The sequence below is a fragment of the Protopterus annectens genome, chromosome 8.part1 (genome assembly GCF_019279795.1).
Source record: "Protopterus annectens isolate FY-2018-M chromosome 8.part1, PAN1.0, whole genome shotgun sequence".
Taxonomy (NCBI): Eukaryota; Metazoa; Chordata; order Ceratodontiformes; family Protopteridae; genus Protopterus; species Protopterus annectens.
Window position 1 is genome coordinate 223,859,940 of NC_056742.1, and position 24,856 is coordinate 223,884,795.

The window sequence follows — 24,856 nt, forward strand, 5'->3', positions numbered from 1 at the left end:
ATTGCCTTAAACTACAGGTACACAACACATTCGTGTAGGTGGTAAGTGAGTGAGTAGAGCTGGAGTTACTGTATCTGAACTGTGCAGGGCATCCGTGTGAGTCCCTACATCTGCTTGATGAGTAACATTTGTGGCCATTACAGTTGCTGCAGGTGTCGGGTAAGGTACAACCCAAATGTGGCATAGTAACCAAGCATGGTTGTGATGAGTATAGGGGCACAATGACCACATGTGATCAACATGTGAAACCATGTGGGATATGGTGGGCTATGTAGAAGTACTGTCTAACCACTTTGGTAATGTGATTGTCAAAGGTGAGAGTACGAACAGGTCGTGCCCCCAAACCCGAAAGAACTACTACCATATGTAATGGATTACTACCTATGTGTTAATGTGTGGGCATGTTGTCATTCTCAAAGGGGATGACTATGTAACTAATTGCATGTAGCCGTAGGCCATGGCTCAGACACCAGTCATCCTATCTCTCTGAGACCCTGTATGAGTATGCATGTGCCAGCTGGAGAGTTGATTATGGCACCCAGTTTGCAGTCATCTGCGAACATGGGCAGCCATATCCCTCCTGCGATAGCCTGTACATCACACAAATATATACTGAACAAGAGAGGTCCCAGGACTGACCCTTGTGGGATGCCATGTGTAACTGGTGTATAGTCAGACATGGCATCTGCAACACTGAGCATGTGGGTGCTATCCCTGATCCAGGTATCAATCCATCATGTGAGATATGTGTCGATATTGATGCCAGTGAGCCTATGCATAATTGCCGTGTGGGGTATTGTGTTGAAGGGTTGTGCAAGGTCTAGGCAGGCTGTGTGGACAACCGTCCCAACACTGATGGACCTGGTAACTGTTTAAAGAATACAAACAGGTCCAACAGGCAAGATCTGCCCACAACAATGCTGAAATGTGTAGGACCCAGTATCTGTAGGTTTCCCATGTCTATGTGCATGAGTCCCATTACAATACCCTCCATAGCTTTGCAGAACAGGCTAGTTAGCCTTATAGGCCAATATTGTCTGTGGTCTGTTATGGCAGTATTCAGTGGAGTGGGACTACTATCGCTGTACGCCATTCCATGGGTACAAATCCTGCAGTAACCCTGATATCGAACAGTGACGTAATGTGAGGGTAAAGTATGTCATGAAGGCCGTGTACGACACAGGCCGGGACACTTTCTGGTCCCATTGATGTTGTGTTGTGCGCTGTGGGGAGGGCAGCAGTCACCTGTTTATTCGTGATGTCAGGGAGGTTACACTCTGTTGGGATGGACAATACCTCCTTAGGGGGGATGGAGGGAGACATCTGCATTGAACCTGTTTGCCAGGATGTAGGCAATGTCTGTGGGTTCGGGGTATGTTCAGACAGTATGCAGTAACAAACAGCATATCAGTGAATGTCCAGCCAGGTACCTGAATTAACTGAAAAAGGCCTTGTGAGTGTCCGATGTGTCTGGTGCAATTGTCCGTTAGAAGCAGGCCTGACATTAATACACGAGTGATTGTAGCTGTTTACTAGTACAGATCACAGATGCCTTCCCTGTCTGGGATTGTGCTCTATCATGTAGTAGCTTCCTCCTTTTGTTGTATAGTGTATTAATGGCCAGGGTCCACCAGACAGGTCCCCTGCCATTGGACGAGTGAGTCCAGGTTTTATTTTGGATAGCACGATCCATGCAGTCCACTAGGTGTCCATAGAATGTGTATTTAAAGGATTCAGCAGTCTGAGCCACACTTATCACTGACCCAGTGTCTCTGAAGGATACCAGCGTGGTATGGAGAAGTGTGACGTTTGCTTTTGGGAAGTTCACCAAGATTACCCAGGATGGGTGTGGGGACGGGATATGGATGTCCAGTGAGATAAAGTATGTTCTGTCCTTACCAATGAGGGTTATATCACAGGTGTGGAACATGGAGTCCCCATGTTGGTGATGATCATGTCCAATATGTTGTCCCCTCTTGTGGGTGTGGTGACCGGTTGTGCCATAGCATATGAGTTTACAAATTGTAGCAACTGCTGGGCATCGGTGTTGGGGCCTGAGTACTATCCCCAGTCAATGTGTGTGTATTCGACGTCACCCAGTATAATAGTGTTTGGGGAGACCATCATATTGTCCAGTGTTCCCTGGAAAGACGAGTGTGGTTGTTGAGTTTGTGAGTGTGGTCTGTAGCAGGCAACAAACCAAAAGGCAGATTTGCACAATGTTAGGTGCATATGTATGGTCTGTGATACTTTGTGCAGTGCTATCAACCCGGCGGTATGTATATCTGTGATGTATATGGATACTCCCCCTATTTGTGTTGGCCATTCAGAGTTATATGGTTAGAAAGCATGGTATGAAATATAACCTGATAGTGCTGGTGTGCATGTGGGAGCCTGAACCATGTGTCTGTTAGTGCACAGTTAATGGAGGTGGGTCTGTCTTTCGAGCCCCGCTTAAATAAGGCAGTATGGTGGCAGCAAGTGTCTTAGCCAGTATTGAAAAGTCCAAGGGTGACAGGTGCAAGCTGTCCATAGGGAAGCTATGTGGCATGTTGAGCATGTCACCCCAGGCTGACAGACACTGTATCCCCTTTGAATAACACCAATATGTTAGCCAACTGTTAAACGTGATCAGTTTGTTGGCATATTGAGACATCATACTTGGTGAGTGTAAGATGCTAGACAAGGTCAGGGTCATACTGGCCTGGGCTACATGATCAGAGAGTTCCTCTATGTATCATGTCATGTAGTCCAGGGAGGAACATCTGAGGTTGTACGCACCAGCATGGACAATGATGGAGCCAGTCCTGGGCTTGCTTTGGAGTGACCTGCGTGCATGTGTTATGTGGCAGATCCTGGCACCTGAGAGACAGCTCAAAGTGACTATTCCCTTGTTTGGCCCGGTGAGTGGGACATCAGTGTGTCTGACATTAAGTGTCACCTATTACAAGTGTATCAGGTGTGTTGTTTAGCCCAAAGGGCAGTGACTGTGTGGCACACTGACATTGTGAACTATGTGATATGTGGGTATTGCAGTGGGGTAGCAGTTGTTTGTGTGTCTGCTTTGGAGGTCTCTGCTGCTTAGGCAGAGTGTATGTACAGCCTCTGAGTATGTGTATGTGTGATAATGTGGTTTGATTGCTGTCGCTATCTGTGTATGTGAGACTGATATGTGGTGTGTGTGGTCACCTTCACCAGCTGATAGACCATGCCAGTCATGGGTTGAGAGAGCTCAGCCTCCTGTATGTCAATATTTTTGCATCTCTCACATATATCTGAGTGTGTTGGGAGGAGGAGAGGGTTGTCTGTGTACATGAGGCAGATGTGACATTGTGTCATAACCACAATATTCACTAGCTGGACTGGAGAGTACACACAAAACCGACCCCTGGACATGCCAGTATATTATGATGACATACCCTGTAGCCTGATCACAAAGGATCAGAAGGGTGTTAAGTGTGTAAAAGAGTATAACCTGGATTAGTGCTCAGGTTTGTTGGTGTTTTGTAAAGAGTAGCTGAGAAGGAGTCCAGACTGAGAATCATGACATGTCCTTCAGCTATGTCATAAATAGTAATGTACACTCATATATGTCCTGAGTCAGGGCCAACTGCACCTTACTGACAATGCTGACATCCTGTCAGACAGGCCCATATATACATACCCACCTCCCACTGATGAGAGTCCCTGACATCATACCAGGAGATATCATGTGTAGAATGGCTGACCAGCTCCCCCCAAAGCCAAAAGCATGGCAGCAATTGGATTACAATGTTTCCCAATATGTGTCATGCATGCACTACAGAACAAACAGACCCTGCACCTGAGCAGTCTGTTGAGTCTCACCCACTCCACAGGGTCAGGAACCGTCTAATGTGTTACAGCCACATATGGCACTCCCCACAACTGTGAGTGAACAACACACCATGGGAAGTATAGTCCAGTAAGCCTATAAAATCTGATCTGCAAGGCCATGGAGTGCATCATGGCTGAAGTCATAAACAGAGCTATTGGAAGCTGACAAACACACAACCCTACCAACTGTGGTATGTTCATGTGCAGAACATGCTACACCATTTGCAAGACAGCCACCCAGGACATACATCACTGAACAGAGCTACACATGTCCCACATAGACTTTGCATAGCTTTTCAGCAACATCACAGACACATGTCTTATCCACAAAACCAACAATCTGTGCATAGATATGTGTTGACATGTCAATGTGTCCACAGATAGAGGTGTGACTCACAGGGTCCTGTTCAAGCTGTTGATACCTGCCAAACCACATGGATCATTCCTGGGATTGCATAAAAGAAAGTGCACACACATTTCCATGTCCAGTCAGATGATGTCAGTATCCTACAAATATTCAAGGAGAACAGAAACCACCCAATAAAGCATATAGTGCACCATGTTAATGCATATCTTTCTAGTATCATAACATAGTTAGGTAGGGGTTTGAATCCTGCAAGCGCTGACAGAGTGTATGTGTGTGATTTCCTTTGAGAGGAGTTGCCTTTTTGGAGACTGGGAAAACACATTAAAAGAGGCACATCCCTATTTGGAATGTATGATGATGTCAGCATCCTACAAATATATCAGGAGAACAAAAACCACCCAGTAAAACATGTAGCATGCCGTGTTAATGCATATCTTTCTAGTATCATAACATAATTAGGTAGGGGATTGAATACTGCAAGCGCTGACAGTGTGTGTGTGTGTGTGTGTGTGTGTGTGTGTGTGTGTGTGATTTCCTTTGAGAGGAGTAGCCTTTTTGTAGACTGGGAAAACACATTAAAAGAGGCACATCCTTTGGAATGTCTGATGATGTCAGCATCGTACAAATATATCAGGTGAACCAAAACCACCCAATAAAGCATATAGCGTGCTGTGGTAATGTGTATCTCTCTAATATCATAACATAGTGAGGTAGGGGTTTAAATCCTGCAAACGCTGTGTGTGTGTGCCACAGGCGGTCACTGCAGTGTGGGTTTTGCTTTTACTACGGTATGACATATGATTAAAACAGTATGTGCATTGCACACATCGGGTATCTGCGTGGCAAATAAATATGTGTACATGTGATCTCAATCAGTACATAGGTGTGAAGCCTGCATACTACATGAATACATTTGTTTCCTTTGACAGATTGTGCCACTGCTTCTCAGATCATAGGTCACATATGTATGTATGCGACAAGCCCGGCCACTGTAGTGATCCGTGGCCAAGGTCATCTGTGCCACACACACCCATGACACGTACTATAGAGTACTGTGAGTGAGGGTAATTGCCTGGGGTATATGTCAGACATGTTCATACACAGCAACAACTGTCAGTAATGGACAGTCATTATAGGTGTACAACAGCCCTGTGGATATGCATGCAGGCCCCTAATGTGTTATGTGAAACACCGATGGACCCCACAATACCTATGGATATGTGGATACCATGGGACAGATGACATAACACGTGTCTGTCTGTACACATTGGTACCCAACATACATGTTGAGGGCTACCACCTATGTGGTACTGTCAGGATAGTATGTCTAGTAAATGTGGGTGACTATGCCATAGTAGTGCATGTATTGGACAACAGATATCTGTCTGTATGATACCCTTGTGTAGGATATGCGTCCTATCCAGGGAATGCAGTATAGGCCAATGCATGCATTTCCAGATGTGGATGGACATATCCCTAGTGTGTTTGCATGTACCTAAGAGGGCTATATGCCACACAGGTGTGGTCCCAGGAACATGTGGTGGTCAATACCACTGGTTACTGTTATAGTATAGTACCGGAAGGATCCAACTGTTACTGAGTTCCCTTCAACTGTGTGTCATTTGTCAGGACATCATCTAATGATTGGTTATAGTCATGCTGTTGAGGTGGTGTATACTACCAGACTGCAGATCATTGACAGATATCAACAGTATCACCCACAGCATAGTGTCAACCCATGTCATACACATGTGTACCCATGTTAGTACATATCTGTAGTAGAATGCATACTGGCCATCGGAAGATACCATGAGATGTTAACAATGTGTACAACAGGGTATGTCGCACATACCATGTGTCCACTATGCACGTACATGCAGACAATGCGCACATACCATGTTCATAGATGTACACCTGCTAGTTTGTAATGCACACATCACACATGTACTATCCACTCACTAACACATGCTGACAACACTGTACACTTCAGCCAAGTGGCACATGGATGGACAATGCATACTCAGACCTAACTCTGGTGTAAACAATGCTACAAGGACTATCAGAGCTGTGATGCATAATGCCTGCTCAGATATACCTAGAAGGATATAAGTACACTTTCCTGTTGGCAACTTGCTACTATTTCTACACTGCTATAATGTCACCCTGTGCATCAGAACCATTTTAGCCTATTCCTGCATCAATGTTACAGATGACAGGAGGTGGCACAGGTGTCATTATATGCACAGGGTGTGGTGTTGGTTTGCCAGAGCCCGACATTGACCCATCCAATTGACATGTCGGTGTGTGTGTGTGTGTGTGTGTGTGTGTGTGTGTGTGTGTGTGTGTGTGTGTGTGTGTGAGGGACAACAGTACAGCATGGGACAATGTTGATGTAATGTGTGTGTGTATGTGTGAGTCCTAGTTGTTTGGTTAATGTGTGTGCGTGTGTCTGCATGCACACAACTCCACCATGTGGCTGCCATATACGGGAGGTTGTGGGACAGCGACAGACTGTACCTGCTAGTCTGTACAGATCACTGTCTCTGGCCATGGACACGGTACCTGTGCCTGGCAGGGGTGCTACGGGCAGTATCGGGTACCAACCCTGACTGGGTGCTATCATCAGAGGCAGAGGTCTGATGACTGGACCCATGTCCCTGCTGGGACTGGTCAGTGGCACATGCACGTGGTCTAGTAGGATGGTCAATGAACAGGCCAGCCCCAGCATTGCTGGGGCTGGTACTGCCACTACGGGAGTGGCTGTGATCCATGGTCCGTCAGCGACAACTGCCAGCTGATGCTGTTGCTGGCATGCATCCGTGTCGGCTTCCTATCCGTCCCACACAGTCCTTGCTCATGGCTAACACATTGTGGAGAACATCTAATGTGCCCCTCCAATGGCTATCAATGACCTTGGTGTAATTCCGGATGGCACCGGCAAGGTCACAGATGCTGTCATTGATAGCAGTGTAATGAGCCCTCTGCACCCTTAGTCCCTGTCGGGTGTACCGTTCCATATGTGTCTGTGCCTGCATTACAGCCTGGAACATACTGGAGGTTGTAATACCTCTGGGGGCACGTCTGCCAGGGGCAATACGACCAGTGGTGCTCCCCCGAGAACCCCTGGACATCCACCTATGTGGTACCATTCCAGTAATCTGGCTATGGCTGCTGTGAGGGGATGCACGTGCCATGGGTACCACACTCTCCTGGTCAATGCTGACTGTATGCTGTCCCTCAGCTAAAGCCATTGGTGATGAGGGATGTATCGGCAGTATGAGTGTGCGCATAGATGGGGTTGAACGCTGTGTACTGTCAATTGGTGGACCAACGACAAACCCTGACAGACCTTCCTGTACCACAATACATGTCTCATCATCTCCACTATTAGTGGCAGTGACATCAGGTTCCCTGCTGCATTCAGACACCCCTAACTCAGCACCTGTGGAAGGAAGGCAGGAAACACACTTCACAATCTGTACATGATGTTAGCACACATGCACACATGCACACATGAACACATGCACACATGAACACATGAACACATGCACACATGCACACATGAACACAAATACACTGCTCACCACAGCACATACACACACACACACACACACCAGCAATCCAACACATACACAATAGTGTGTGAAGGTGGGTGACAGTATCACAAGGCAAACAGTCACCTCACACGTGTCAGCATGCAGAATATGTGTTGCTCAAGACCATGCAGTGCAAGTGTAGATGACCCTATTTAATGACATTATACATGGCTGTGATGCATGTGTGTAGTTGTTCAGTGATTGTCTACACCCTGGAACACAATGTTTACATGGACACAACATTGCTGTGCAAGTATTATCTGTTCTGCAATGTCCTGTGCACCATCACTCAATGGTATACATACCATGGCTGCATGTGTTATCTGTGTGACACATAGATTGCCATGTCTGCTTACAGTGTTTGTGTCCATAGCAAATAATAGTTGGCCCAGGTGTAGCAAATGCATGCAATGTACAGACATGGGATGAGTCGTGCATGTAGATGTGAAGGAATCCCAATGCTCGACATGGCCATTGTACAGTGGTTATGGTGAGTGTGGGACATATTGCAGATATGTCGGTGCCAGCCATGACATGGCATGCTACACGACTGCAACATTAAACACCACACATACCCAATGAGTGTCATGTGACCTATACACTCAATAGCATTCCAGGACATATATGTGACTCTTTGTACAGATGGCGACAGCTGTGCATATTGTGTATACTGGCATATGTAAGCACACACACAACATGCTATGCATATTGTGTATAGGTGCATATGTTTGCACACACACAACAATGAGGTGCAAAGCAAAGACCACTATGTGTAGTACTGTGGTCACTGTAACTGGATGGGGTGTACTACCATGTGCCATCATCATCATCATCATGTATCTTGTGGTCACTCACAGCTACTACTGTGTGACAGACCACTGCCTAGCATGCTGCACCTGAACTGCAGTGCCGTGGCTACGTTCACTATTACACAGCCACATTGTACATGGGTGTATGACATATATGTGACTCTTTGTACAGATGGTGACAGCTGTGCATATTGTGTATACTGGCATATGTAAGCACACACACAACATGCTATGCATATTGTGTATAGGTGCATATGTTTGCACACACACAACAATGAGGTGCAAAGCAAAGACCACTATGTGTAGTACTGTGGTCACTGTAACTGGATGGGGTGTACTACCATGTGCCATCATCATCATCATCATCATGTATCTTGTGGTCACTCACAGCTACTACTGTGTGACAGACCACTGCCTAGCATGCTGCACCTGAACTGCAGTGCCGTGGCTACGTTCACTATTACACAGCCACATTGTACATGGGTGTATGAGGTGCCCAATAGGGAGCATTGCCTAACATGACTGTGTTATGTGTTGAAGAGGGTTGCACAGCCCCATGATAGGCCTCTACCCCCGAGGAACATCATGTGTGTGTGGATGACATGTGGGATACTGAGGTGTGACCTTACAGTGAGTGTGTGGTTATGCCATATGTAGCATGTCTTTGTGTACTGCGTATGATAAACATGTTATGTTGTGTACAGGTGTTGCAACTATGCCTATCCAATGTGCAGTACGGGGTTGCCACAACTGTGTCTTATGCACTGTGTATTGCATATCGGTGAATCAGCTACTGACATTACTGAGCTGTGCACCGTCTTACAGCAAACATGCACGGCATGCATTATGCGTAGGTGTGTTACATGTATATGGCCTACACCTCACCTATGGCATGCATTTTCATTACCACCATTGCAGTTATAACACACACCAGCATGGATCGGCTACCCTGCTGTCACACCAGAGGGACCTACGAGAATATGAGAGAGGTCGTCAGTGGCCACAACTGTGGCATTGCTACAGTGGGTATGCTAAACTGCAGTATAATAACAACAACAGTCACAGGTGTAGAGATATTATTCGAAATATCAGTATTGCACAACACTAGGCAGCAGAACTGCTAAACACACAGTACACATCTCACATAGACATAATCTAACGATACAGTTAACTGTCGTCTGCAGATAGGGCATGTTACCTGCTTGCTCCAGGTGGACATGTTGGGTGGCTCCGGCCTCCATGACAACACATGTCAGAGGTTGATGTTGCTACTGTCCAGGAGCCGCCACGCTTAGGAGCAGCTTCTCCACTCTGGTGAGGGGGGATGAATGGCCACCCCACCACCTGTGGCAAGCTGTTGTCTTTGGATATCAGACGCACGCCACCGGACATGTCTAATTAAATCACTGCAGTGATGGTGTACCTGCTCATATGTCTGGTTATGCATGCCTATGTCATTTACCCAATGAACAAGTTCCTGCCACAGTGTAGTCTGCTCCTGATGGTGCTGGCTGCTTCTGGAGAACAGCATTGTGTACTGCTGCAATAGTATTTGTAGTATCACCTCTTCCTCATCCGCTGTGTACGATGGATTGCGTTGGTGGGCCATCTCGCTGAAAAAGATATGAACAATATGTGTGAGCGAGTCCTGTGGCACACTTTACACCTTTAACCAAAGATATCACTTTACTGACATATATACCATCCTATTGTCTGTCAGAGGTTACACACGTTCAATACCACTTATTGGTTCTCAGGCCACTACTAACTAACAGTGCCTGGCACACTCTATATATCACACCACTATACAACACTACCCGACACACTGTTTGTGACACATTGCACAACCTCAAGACAGGGGTGTATATCACACCAATGCACAAACAGAGATGTCATCCATTGCAATGGATGTAACGTACAGGTACAGTAGTACCAGTCAACCATCCTAGTCATTGATGCCATAGCCCTGCCTAACAGATGTGTACAGTTGTTACTATAGGTGGCATACTGCTGTAACAGAGTATATATGTTGCTAGATACACACATATACCCTGTAACACACATATGATTGCAGCCATTGTACAGGCATGATTACACAGACATCAGACACACATACAACACACTACTGTATGCCAACACAGATGAACATTACCTGTGTACCATACAGTACTGTGTGCCACTACTTACATACCCTTATGCCTGAGTTTTGTCCTCTGTGCAGACTACAGGAAACACACATGACAGTGTTTCCAAGCAATGTGAACACACTCCATACTGTGCTGTTTAGGCCTACAGCTTCTGGTAGTACTACAGTTCATATGGGAGTTGGATTCACCAGCAGTACCACTCACTAAGCATACATGTATTGCTTTAGCCTACAATGAGACACCACATTCGTCAACAAGGAACTACGTCACATCATATGCTGTACTACTATGTCTGCTTAACAGTACACTACACATCATTTGCTGTCCTCATAGCTAGGATAGACACTACCATATCAGATACAACTACACACTAAACTATCACACCTTTACAGACCTTGCACACATTTAGCGTTACACTTATTCAACCTCACATAGCAGGTATTGCATTCAGTACATATGTGAGTGCATAGTGACATAGGTAGGTAATATGCTGTTGGCCCTAGGGCCTATGGCAGCCTAGCCGTATGCTACCCTGGCCTTTGACACACATGCACTTTGATTTCATTTCCCCTGCCAACCAGAACCACATAGGTGTTTCCTGGGGTGTATTACCAATCTCCCACACAATCATCAGGGGTATTTATGACAACTGCTAATGAGGAGCCTTGTTTTCTATTGCTAGGTAGTCTATTCCAGTGTATGGCATATGTGTGAGATGGGAACCTATCCCTCCAGCATGTGCTGTTTAGTGAGCTGGCAGAGTTTAGGGCCCTAGAGCGTGTATCCCGGAGGGATTGTGATATGTTGCCATGGTGGTTGTCACCCAGCTATGGGTGTGACATATCTCTGTATGTCTGGCAGAGGTCACCTCTGTGTTGCCAGTATGCAATAGAGTGTAGATGTGGTTTTGTGAGTCAGTCTGCATAGGGCATCTATTTGTGGCCAGTATTACCCTTTGGGAGGTATGTCTGTGGCCTTTTCACCTGGTGTAGTTGTCATGTGAGGTACATACCACACAGGGCATTGTGATGAGTAGAGGGGAACACTGCCCTATATTTCTATAGATGACACACCTGTTGTCATGACACATGCCACACAGACTGATTACAGGTGTAGTGTGGCATTGTCTTCATCACAGCGGAGGCTACTGTCCACCTGTGTCCCATGTGCCCTTATCACACCTTCACTGTTAGGTAGATCTCTACCTATGTGGTAGTTAATGGGTACAGTGTTTTGGAAAGGAGGAATGGCTCTGCAGTATAAACACTTGTCTACACTCTATGCCTTGGTCACCACACACATGTTGCAGTACATATGACCCTGTGTCACTCTGTCTCTCCCTCTCTCTCTATATGGCTATATCTATCTATCTATACATATATATATATATATATATATTACATATATGCATATCTATACACATACATGTACACATCCATTGCTGTACACATGGATGTACATATAGGTACATGTACAGTCCACCTTTCGTGGTGGGGATATCACTTATGCAACAGTTGAGGGGTGTACAGTTATGTGATTATATTGCACAGTGTTCTGCAGAATGCATGTGGGTGTCCTCAGCCCATGTAGCATTAGCAGGCCTCACTGGCTGTAACACAGCAGATCTGACAAATCAGTCCCACATCATTTAACCACCACATGACATATATCAGCACTGCATGCTGTTATCTAGGCCACACACTATGACCTACATAGATATATGTACATATCAATCTTCAATGACAGATATCTGTCCACCCTTCACTAACAGTTGCAGTATGTCCCTTGCCCTATGCACATGTGCAGATACAGATAGATATGTACTGCTGCAACACATGGATGATTTGCAGTGTGTAGAGTACTCTTTAGGAACATCTACTACATGCCATCACATGCATGTGAGTTACATACCTCACCTCTGTATTTCCCTGCTCCGTGTGTTACGGTTTTGTAGGTTTTTATTTATTTATTTTTTTGGTTGTTTTTTTGGGTTTTCCCCCTCTACTTCGGTTTGCCTCAGTTTCTCTCTCTGTTGTGTCTCTGTCTGTGTCTGTGTCCGTGTTTCTCTCTCTCTCTCTCTCGCTATCTCCCAGCACCTCCAATGATAGAATTGCATGTGTGGACTGCAGGTACAGCCTGCTTTTGTAGGTATCTGCACTTGTGCATGTGACAGCCTCTGCACCAGTTGCTGCCCACCATTCAGTAATTGCATGCAGCCTGCTGTGTGGTGATCGCATTACTCACTGTGATTGCAGCCCACTGCTATAAAATGCTAGGTTAGGTAGGTGTAGCCCTTTCAGCTGTCTAAGGTGCGGCCCATGCTTGTTTGCTCTGGACACCGTTGTGTCAGTCAGAAGGTTGGTATATGTCTCTTATCTGAAGCTAGGGTTGTAGCCAGTTATATGCATGTTGTACTCAAACCTGAATGTTGCTGCTTCCAGTTCACACTTCTCAGTGTAGACATGTACTCACCCCTCCAAATGCTAACACAGGATATATGGGAGTATGTACTTTATTTCTGACTTACACAATTAACTGCCATACAAATGTGGTTATTGCACTTTATTCCTGTGGCCAGTATTTATCCTTGTCTGATACTGTGTGGTGTTTGTAAGGTGCTACTGTAACATTATTCCCTGCTAGGATGGCTGGTTCTCCTTTCACAGTCATGTCATGCAATTCAACAACAACTGCTGGTAAAGACCCACAGAACAGGATTTGTGTTATACCATTCCTAATTTCCATTTACATTCCCATATTGTAATGCATGATATATTTATTTCAGAACTAAGTTATTTGTATATCTGCTGTGGCTTAGTGGTAATTCATGCAGTCTATTGTGTCAATGGTCTGGGGTTCAAGACTGGCAGAGGTTTTTTCTTTTGCTGCTCAGCAGAACAAGGGCCCTGCCATAGAGTGACTAAGGCACTTTTAAGCAGTTGTAAGTGGGTTTGCGCGGGTTTGCGTGATGCTTAGCGATGCTTAGCTAAGCGCACACATGCACACACTCACTTAAACCCGCTTACTACTGCTTAAAAGTGCTTACTCCCACTAACCCCCACGCTAATTTCTTTTAAAGAAAAGAAAATGAGGAGATAGGAAAGTGGTGAAAAAGGGGGCAGAAAGAGGGACAGACAGTAGGTAAACAAGCTTGGGATGTGCAGGACGGGTGTAGGGAAGGTCCCTAGCTGCCCATGTCTTTACCAGCAACAGCTGTGCATATGCAATAAATTTGGAGTGATATTTGAAACCTTCCACCCCTGGGAGAGGGGTGAGGACAACAAAGTATGTTGTACTGCCAGTTATAATTATCAGTTTACATGTCCAATGGACATGTGTGCGAAATGGGCAGCTATGTATGGGGCATAATTTTTTTGTGGGTACAGATTGCCCATTTTTTTTTTCAGGTGAGAGTGGGAAGTGATGTAGAGGAAGTAGGTATGTCTGGGGAGGTAGGTTGGGGAGGTAAACAGACAAGACAGACAAGACGCATACAGGGGCGGTGTATGACACATGGGGTGGGTGAACACAATTGACGGGGTCAGATGTTTGGAAATCGCAAGCCCATGAGCCCACAGATGGTAACAGTGGAACTGAGATCCCCACCTATGGGCAGTCACCACTGCACCTTCACAGCCCCAAGGGTGGCTGTGCTGGAGGCTGCGTAGGACAGGCAGGCTCACCTGTGAAACGTGCCACTCTCGCCTCGAGCTGGCGTAGGGGATCAGCGACTGAACGCTGGATCTCCCTACGCACCACAACCTGGACCCTTCGAAGGGTGACAGGTGTCCCTTCTCCACCCACGCTTGCACGGGGGATGAGCCCCATTCCCTGCAGCACTTTCACCTGAAGGTGGCACATGACCAATGGAGGAGAGGAGCCCGGGTTGGGCACTGGAGCTGCTGGTGCCAGGTGCACTCATCAGCTGAGGAGGGACAGGTGGGTCCGCTGGGACCGGCCTTCCTATATGTTCTGTGATTAGGTGTGTTTAATTGCAACATAAACAACAGCATTCCAGATTAGTTGTAACAGCATGCAGTAATATTCCCATTAACCCAACACACCAAGGTTCCAACAGTTGAACAGCAAGCATGACACATGCATATATTGAACCACAGTGGATATTCCAACAGCATGCAGGGATGTTTGGTAGCAACAGGCCACCATGATTGTGGTGTTTAAACAGGGCACATGCATCAACGTGAATGCAAATATAGAACAATAGGATATATGTCCAAACAAATATTTAAGATTACACATACCCATTGAGGTGGAAAATTGCATGGTTTATGCACATACAGTAGGGTGTAGAAAAAAACCTTGGTTAACATCTTATAATTACCTTTTAGTCTATACTACATTCCTAGTGGCAGCAGGTGTATATCCCCTACATGTATTATTACACTTGCCACCATATATTAGGTTGTGTAATGGGTTTGGCTAGTTCAATATATGCCTGACCTATATCTGACATACTAACTGTCCAGGATGCAGATGTTACTGCTACATATTTCTTGATTGGTTTTCTATTTCGTTATCTGCATATCTGGGATGTTTTCACATGACATTTTCACTTCAATTTGTACAGAACCCTGCATTTCTTGACACACACTCACATTTCTGGGGATAAAATAACATGCTACACGTGTGCCAGATTTACTTATGCATGCCAGCCAGTAACTGACTGTTGCGGACTGTACTTCCATCACCCACTTTATATGGGACTGCACAACTCTGGGTTGCCAGCACTTTTTCAAACAGTACTATTTGTATAATGCAAGGGTACAACAATATTTCAAACTCTGTGACACAGACACACTCCGGGTTTTAGACCTTTATTAATGGCATTACACACATTTCCACAAGCTCACTCCTTTATTTGTTTTAACGGTGCATATGGCAGACATGTTCAAGACATATTATACCTTTATTAATAGGTTAGAACACTCTTTTTTCAGGCTCACTCACTTATTTTATATGACAGTACCTGCAGAGATAGTATTCCAGACATTTGTTACCTTTCTTAATGGGTTACTACACTCTTTCTCTGCCTCTCTGACATTTTTATCTGACAGTACATGCAGAGGACTTATTCAGGCAATTTTATGGCTATATTATTGGACTACAACACTTTCTTTCATGCTCTCTCCCATATTTTATATAACAATACATGCAGAATAATCACTAACCTGCCTGGTGGTGCAGCCTTAGCAGCCTATCAGCATAGGCTTGCTGATTCGCAGCACGGTCACCTGCAGCTGTAAAGTAAATGAAGGGATATTGAGACATACCTATCCATTATACATACTCAATTATCAATTCTTACATACTGCATTCCATGGCTACATACTCAGTTGTGGGGCATTCTGCATCCCACGGGCCTCCTGTATCCATTGGTTCAGGTGGTCCTGCTTCCGTCTCTTCAGGTCTGCATGGTGGTGACGGACCTGCTCACCAGTTCGAGGAACGCCTGTGGAACTGGTGAGGTCATGAGCTAACCGGTTCCAAGCCTCTGCCTTGTACTCCGTCCCTTGGAACTGGCCCTGCAGGAGTCTTGAGTCTTTCAACTCCTCGATGCCCCAACGTTGCACTCAGAAGCATGTTCCCTCTCCAACACCAGCCATTCTAACTACAGATGTGAGCTACAATCAGTTATGGCGTGTATTCCCGCCTATGGGGCTTAAATATGCCGCATTTCCCACACTTTTTTGTGATTGGCCATTTTTTTCAAATTCTCGGCTGACTGGAGACCTGCTTAGTAATGGTTAAACTACCATTAGTAAGTATATGTCTGTTAACAGTGGCTGTTTCCCCTAAGTTGTCATGACTTAGTGGTTCTGTACTTTGCTTGTGATGCACAGAGTCCTGGGCTCGAACCTTGTCATTCATTTTATTTTCATACTGTCCAGACAGGCTAGTGGGTGTGGCTGCATTTAAGCAACTTTGCTCTACGTTGCTCCTTGGTACCCTATGGTGCCCTGGTTGGCACAGCGCGCATGTCCGCACAAACACATTGCGCTGGTTAAAGCGCTATTTCACTATGGGCACCTCTATTGCGCTGGGTTAACCGTTATTAAACTATGGGCAACTCTATTGTGCTGGGTGAAGCTCTGCTTAACTGCAGGCAATTATATATCAGGATCATTTAAAATATTTATTTTGTTCACTGATACATTGGCCATTTCACTGCATTTTATTACTATTTACACATATTTGTCTGGTATTATTTCATATACTGATTTAAAAATAAATACGAAGGGGAGTGGTGGGACACGAACTGTGAATGCCTCTTCTTTGTGCGAACGCTCTACCATTACGCTATTGCTATTTGGTGTGATTTGCATAGACATTCTTTCTTATGCTCTTCCATGTCAGAATTGCTAACTCTAGCTAAGCAATGGGCACACCCGCACACACACGCACAAATACGGGCAGCTATTTCGGGTATTTAAAAAAAAAATAAAATTAATTCTTTACTTTTTATAACTGTGATGGGGGTTTACAATGTCAGTGAGTGTGGTGTTGGGTGCAAGGACATTTGAGTGGACTCACTCTTGTGTATTTGCTTTTACTTTTTAATCACTTGCAGGGGCGTGGACATTTAGACTGCTCAGCAGTCGGACACGCCCCTGCTTTCTTACACGGTCCGTGTACGAATTACGGTTGGGTCAGTGTGCCCTCATGCATATTCATGGCACGCTGACATCATACCATTCAACTGCAGCCTCCGAGTAAGACTTATTAAGTCTTACATGGAGGATTCTTGACTCCGGGGGAGTATATACAGCAATTGAAATATAGGAAGACCGACGTATTACTGTGGTGGGTGACAGATGTAAACATTGTCTAGAAATTATTTACACAAATCTGCTAATTAATAATCAATAAACATACACATTGAGACATTACTTTAGTGCTTGATGAATTTATGCAGACAGAAAACAACTTAATACCTCTTTTCTTGTATATGTACAAAATATTAACATCATCGACATTGGTTATTTTGATTTTAAGTCTATACTGCAAACCTTTTAGCTTTATTTTAAGTTTCAAGCAGAGATATTGGAATCCTCCTATCACATGTAGAATTCACATACCCCAGATTCCATGACATATGAATATAAAAGAGATCTTTGTGGTGTGGGTGGTGGTGGTGTCTGGGTTTGTGCTGACTGACTGGGTGGGCAGTCTTGGGGGGGGGCCTTGGATCATTCCTGGGTTGGTGAGTTGCAGGGGCATTCAGTGAGACACCAACAGTGAAACTAAATAAATAACAATACAAACATCTCTTTGAATTAAGCAATCCAGATCTCCTAACTCGCTACAGATATGAAACCAGACAAGTATATGTAAAAATATTGTCTACTGAACAGCTGGAGGAGAATTAATCTCAGCATAAACAAAAAAATGTCTTTGCTACTCAATAACTATGAATCAATGTCAACTCTAGTTGGATATAACATATATACCTGAGGAGCTTTGGAAGATGTGAAAGATATGTTTTGGTGGATGCCCTAGTGGCTTGCAGGCTTCGGGATGTTTTGGGGCCCCTTTTGGGAATGCCTTTTCTTGTTGGCATAGGCCTGGGCACTTTGACTCATTACACGATTTGTAATTAAAGCCAGTATTCAACCTGACAATATAGTTTAATTTCTATGTCATGACATGCCATTTAAATTCATACTTATTTACCTATGTAATTAAGCAAAAAAAAAGGTCTACACATCTATTACTAAGGAAAACATTACCTTTCTACACTTTCCACACATTGGTTAAAGTATTATTACCATCAATATCATGTTAATGTCAATTCTTTTTTTCTAATAAAATACCAAACATGGACACCTCAATCAAATTATATACTAAACAGTTTAATGATACACCTTGGTTGCATTTGTCTCCCACCACACATTGTTCCTTTTATGTGACACTGTATTGCTTCTTAATATATTTGAATGCAACAAAATAAAATATTGTATAATAATTCAAGTATCTGATCAATGATGCATAGCACTTACACAACAATAAAATTAATGCCTTGTGCCTCTGATGTATCTAGGTCAGATCAAACAGTTCCTTGTTATTTATTTAACCTCTGCTATAACTATAATAATCATAATATAGATAATTATTCACATACCTTGATTTAAAATAATGTTTATTTATTCATAGTAGCGACTACTTATCATACATAAATCAATATTTATTTTAAGAAGTAGCAGCACACGCTTAATTCAGGCTTTGTTTATTACTTTAACATGGTTTGGTTGAAGAGTGGTTTGGATAATTTATTTATCCAACCAGGAATGTTATATTCAATGATGATAAATGGCTTAAATAGTTTCAGTTTTAAATGTTTAATGTTAATATCATCCTTTTTGTCCACAGCAATAGTCCACTGTAGTTTACTATACTATTCATCTAACAAGCCTTTGGCGTCTATGTTTAAAACCTTTTTTTCCTCTTGCATGTTTACATATAATTGTATATCATTAAATATCAATGGATTGAATAATTAATTGAAAAGAAGCAGTTTAAATAAATATCTGATTCTAAACAAAGCTCATATAATATTTTTATAAGAGACAAATGTGATCAAAGAAGACAAATAGAATACTTTTTAAAGATTATAACATATTAGCGGGTTCATATTTTAAATCAAAAAGGAGAGGCACAATGATCCTTTGGAGATGTTCTATACCTGTACCTAAAGTTATACATACATTTACTAATAAATATGGTACGGAGACACTGATAACAATTGAAATCAATAAACAATACTATACATTAGTTAATACAGATTGGCTCCCAGGAATTGGTGCAAAACTTGTTAAAAAATACTTGATGCTATTATTACATATCTTAAATGTGAATTAATCATAGCAGGAGATTTTAATTGTATTTTATCAGAAGCTGCTACTACTAACAGACAAAACATCATCTGCAGCAGAACATTTAAAAAAAGTTCTCAATGATCTAAAATTACGGGGTATATATGAATTTAAATCTGTTAATTCACTAGATTATATACATTATTCATTTTGTTTTGGTACCCAAACTATTATAGATAATGTGTTCTCCTCTAGTAGCCTATATTCTAAAATTGATGATGTACTAATAACATCTTCCCCATTATCTGATCATAATGCCATTTAATTTACTATTACCTTTACAACTGATAATATAATCAATAATACCAGAATTGTAGCTTACAGTACCCAATTGAAAGATTTTAGGAAAAGGTTTATTATGAAAATAAATCAATTTATAGGAATAAATGATAATGGAAATGTTACTGACATTACACTTTGGGACTCTTTAAAGGCTTACTTATACGGAAAAATTAAAAGTTGGCACCTTAATACAAGAAAGGAATCGAATAAAGAACTAAAAACTCTACAGTCTAAAATAGAGATAATTTAAAAATAAATGTAAATCAAAATAATATAAATATTAATCTTGAATTAAAATCATTAAATAAAAAATATCTGGATACAATGCAACATATAATCTCAATACAACTAGACAAATGGAGCATTTGCTGCTATTCAGGTAATCCCAAACTCCTACATAAACTAGCCATAACATCTAAGAAAAAAAAATACCAACTCTATCAAAGAATTAAAAATAAATCAAAAGGGAAGGTTAGAGAAATAACTGATTTAAAGGATATATTAGAATGTTTTAGATGTCACTATGAAAATATCATTAACACTTCCACAACTTTAGATAATGACACTATCACAAGTAACTTTTTTCAAAATAATATACAACAAAAATTAACTAGTGTGCAAAAAAATTATTGATAAACTCATCTTATTAAAAGAAATAAAAGACCAAATTAAAAATATTAATACAAATAAGGCTCCGGGACTAGAAGCATTAATCCCTGAATTATATATATGTATACCAGATAACATTGTTAAACTTCTACAGAATGTATTTGAAAAAAAAAAATAAAACGTCTTAAGTTATTCACCCACCCTGGCATTACACCCTTGTTTCTCCCATTCTTAAAAGAGATAAAAATAGTCTGCGCTGTTCCTCTTATAGACCTATATCTTTGCTTAATGTCAATTATAAATTATATATGTCTATCCTTGCAAGAAGACTAAATCATATAATGCCAAAATTAATTAATGAAGACCAGACAGTTTTTTTAAGTAAAAAAAGTCCATGATAGTATAATCAGATTAAACACATTAATTGACTTAGCCAACAAAAAGAAAAAAGAACTAATAATAATTAGTTTAGATTTAAACAGAGCATTTGATTCTATTAACTGGCATGTCTTTAAAGTACTTAAAGAATATAACTTTTCTGAATTATTTCTAAATCTCATCATAAATATATATAATAATTCTTTCTCATTTGTAAAAATTGGTTATTTTATGTCTAAATCCTTCAAAGTTTTAATGTGTACAAAACAAGGTTGTCCCTTATCCCCCTTGTTTGCTATAGCTATTGAACCCCTTGCAAAAGTTATTAGATCAAATCATATAATCAAAGGATTTCTAATTGATGAGGAGTTTAGCTGTAAAATTCAACTATTTTCAGACAATATTCTAATAACTACATGAGGCATAAAGTCCTCTTTATCACAAATTATTACATCCTTAAATTATTTTGAGTAGATCTCAGGCTTAAACTTTAGTAAAAGCAAAACAAGAACCTTATTAACTAATACTACAACCACTGATTTCTTAAATAGTTTCACCAAATTCAACTGGAACAATACTCATATTAATTATCTTGAAATCACTATCACATCTTCAATAAAAAATACAATTCAGATTAACTATACGAACCTAACAAATATAGTTAAGTGTCTAATAGAGGATTGCAATAAATCTTTTTTTAAAATGGAGGACAGACTTACTTTGATAAAGATGATTATACTACCAAAGATCTTATTTTATATACAGGCATTAGTATTCCTTCCCACAAAACAATTATTAAGAAGTTATACACTATCCTTAAATTCCTATTCTATCCTAATCTTCTTCTTCTTTCGGCTGCTCCCATTAGGGGTCACCACAGCAGATCATCTGTTTCCATTTCTTCCTGTCCTCTGCATCTTGCTCTGTCACACCAACCACCTGCATGTCGTCTCTGACCACATCCATAAACCTTATCTTAGGCCTTCCTCTTTTCCTGTTACCTGGCAGCATCATTCTTATCATCTTTTTCCCAATATACTCTGCATCCCTCCTCAGCACATGTCCAAACCAACATAATCTTGCCTTTCTGGCTTTGTCTCCAAACCTTCCAACCTGGGCTGACCCTCTAATATACTTACTCCTAATCCTGTCCATCCTTGTCACACCTAGTGCAAATCTTAACAACTTCAACTCTGCCACATCCAGCTCTGACTCCTGCCTGTTTGTCAATGCCACTGTCTCCAACCCATATAACATAGCTGGTCTCACTACCCTCTTGTAGACCTTCCCTTTCACTCTTACTGGTACTCGTCTGCCACAAATCACTCCTGACACCCTTCTCTACCCACTCCATCCTGCCTGTACTCTCTTCTTCACCTCTCTTCCACACTCACCATTAATCTGAACTGTTGATCCCAAGTATTTAAACTCATCCACTTTCGCAACCTATACTCCCTGCATCCTCACCATTCCTCTATCTTCCATCTCATTCACACACATATATTCTGTCTTAGTCCTGCTGACCTTCATTCCTCTTCTCTCTAGAGCATACCTCCACCTCTCCAGGGTCTCTTCCACCTGTTCCCTATTCCTACTACAGATCACAATGTCATCTGCAAACATCATAGTCCAAGGGAACTCCTGTCTGATCTCGTCTGTCAACCTGTCCATCACTATTGCAAATAAGAAAGGGCTCAGAGCTGATCCTTGATGTAATCCCACCTCCACCTTAAACACATCTGTCACTCCTACCGCAGACCTCACCACTGTCATACTACCCTCGTACATATCCTGTACCACTCTAACATACTTCTCTGACACTCCCGACTTCCTCATACAATACCAGAAGTCCTCTCTAGACACCTTGTCATATGCTTTCTCTAATCCCGCAAAGACATGCTGTCATAATAAACTGACACTGTCTTTTGATTGTCATCCTAAAAGCTGGGAGGATGGAGGGGTAGCTTTCCCAAATATTTAATTATATGCAAAATCCACTATTATAAATGTGATAATATTATGGTTAAAATCTTCATACCATTCTGCATGGAAATCCATACATTAGAGGTTAATTCAGAATAATAGATACAATCTAATTCCTCAAAACTTATTTGGAATTAATACATTTTATTGGATTTTAAAATATTACTTTACAAATGATATAAAGATAGTATGATTCATTCCATTAGTGGAATATGTCATTCACATATTTAAGTAATTTACTGATGCCATTTATATACTTAAGGACTTACTGTTTGTATTATTACCTATACCTAACACTAAGGGCTATTTAGAAACATTTAATAAAACCAAGATGTTATAATCCCAAGACATTAACTTATTTTTTTGGGATCAATTCTTAAATGGAAATATATTGCATACCACTGAATATCTTCTCTCAAAATATTCCCTACCTAAAGATAATTGGATAACTATTCATAGTTGCATAGCATATGCAAATGATAAAATTAAGATAATATTGAACTATCAAGAAAAAAATGTACCTAGAATTTTAGACTTCCTAATCAATATTAATTAAGCTCCATTTCACAATAAACTCTACATAGTGATAATATATAGGATTATAAGAGCTGAATTTGTACATTTAAATTCATCCTTTTGGAACTACTCTACAAAAATAAATGTATTTGAGTTCTTGATAAATAATAAGAAACTGATCTTAAAGTCGAGTTGTAAAACAACATCCTCTCTTTATTCGAGAATTTATAGTTGGAAATTTATTCACAGAACCTTTTTAACCCCTAACAAAATTGAGCTGATTTATAAAACAAAGAAAGTTAAATGAGGGAGATATTACTGTGACTCAGAAGCAGATTGGACTCATATGGTATTAAAATGCAATTGGGTTGTACCCCTTTTAAAATGAATTCAAAAACCTTTCCCAGGCATTATGGTCTGCTAAATCTAATATATCTGAGTCACTCATTTTCTTCAGTGCTCAAGTGCCAAAGGTTGTCCCCAGATCACAGCTGCCTCTGCTTTGGTCGGTTTTATCAATAGCTAGAAAAATGACTACAAAAAATTGGAAATGTAAAACTGCTTTGACATTTAATGATTTCCTTATTTTAGCTAAAAGTGTTTGTAAGAAAGAACTCTCAACTTTAAACATAAGGACATCAAATATTATTCATCAGAAAAAGCATTGGCTGTGATTTATTGGAAAAATATTAATGGCTTGTATTGCTATCCTACTGCTGAGGACCCTTGTAAATAGTTACTTTTTTGCTGTTTCTTTTTCTTTTTTTTTGTACTTGATTTATATTCTTTCAAGTTTATAAAATCAACAAAAAATATTGAAAAAAAAAGAAAATCTTGCTTAACCATCATACTTTGAAAGATATGCCAGACATAAATACAAAACATTAATAATCACCACTTTAAAAATGCAATCACTAATTTATGATTTATTTAACTTCTGTAAAAAGACTGATATTGCAGTATCTCAATTAGTACTTTAAGCTGTAATAATTTTGGCTTAAGTATATACAAGTAGCAGAGCATGGTGAATAGCCCCTTATATTAGGTGTAATGGGAGTAAAGCACTTCCGTAAAAGTGTTTCATGCAATTTTAGCTTGTTTCAGAGTTAGTTTTGTGTCTGTATTTCTGTCATCAAATCTTGATTGCACTCCCATCATGAAGCCAAGTTAGAAAATTTAATAAATCCATTAGTTCCTGCTGTCTGTGGTAATGGTTTCAAGCAGTAGCAAGCAACTTTAGAATGTCTTAGGAATAACAGATAATGGGAAACATTCTATAGTATGCTGATCTATTTCCCACCTACAAGTGTAACTTCTGTTATTCCAATGCCCACCTATTTAAAAAAAATTGCACTTGCATGCCCTGCTGTTACTGTATTTCATTCTTCTCCTACATGATTTCAGATTAACCTTTTTCCATTTT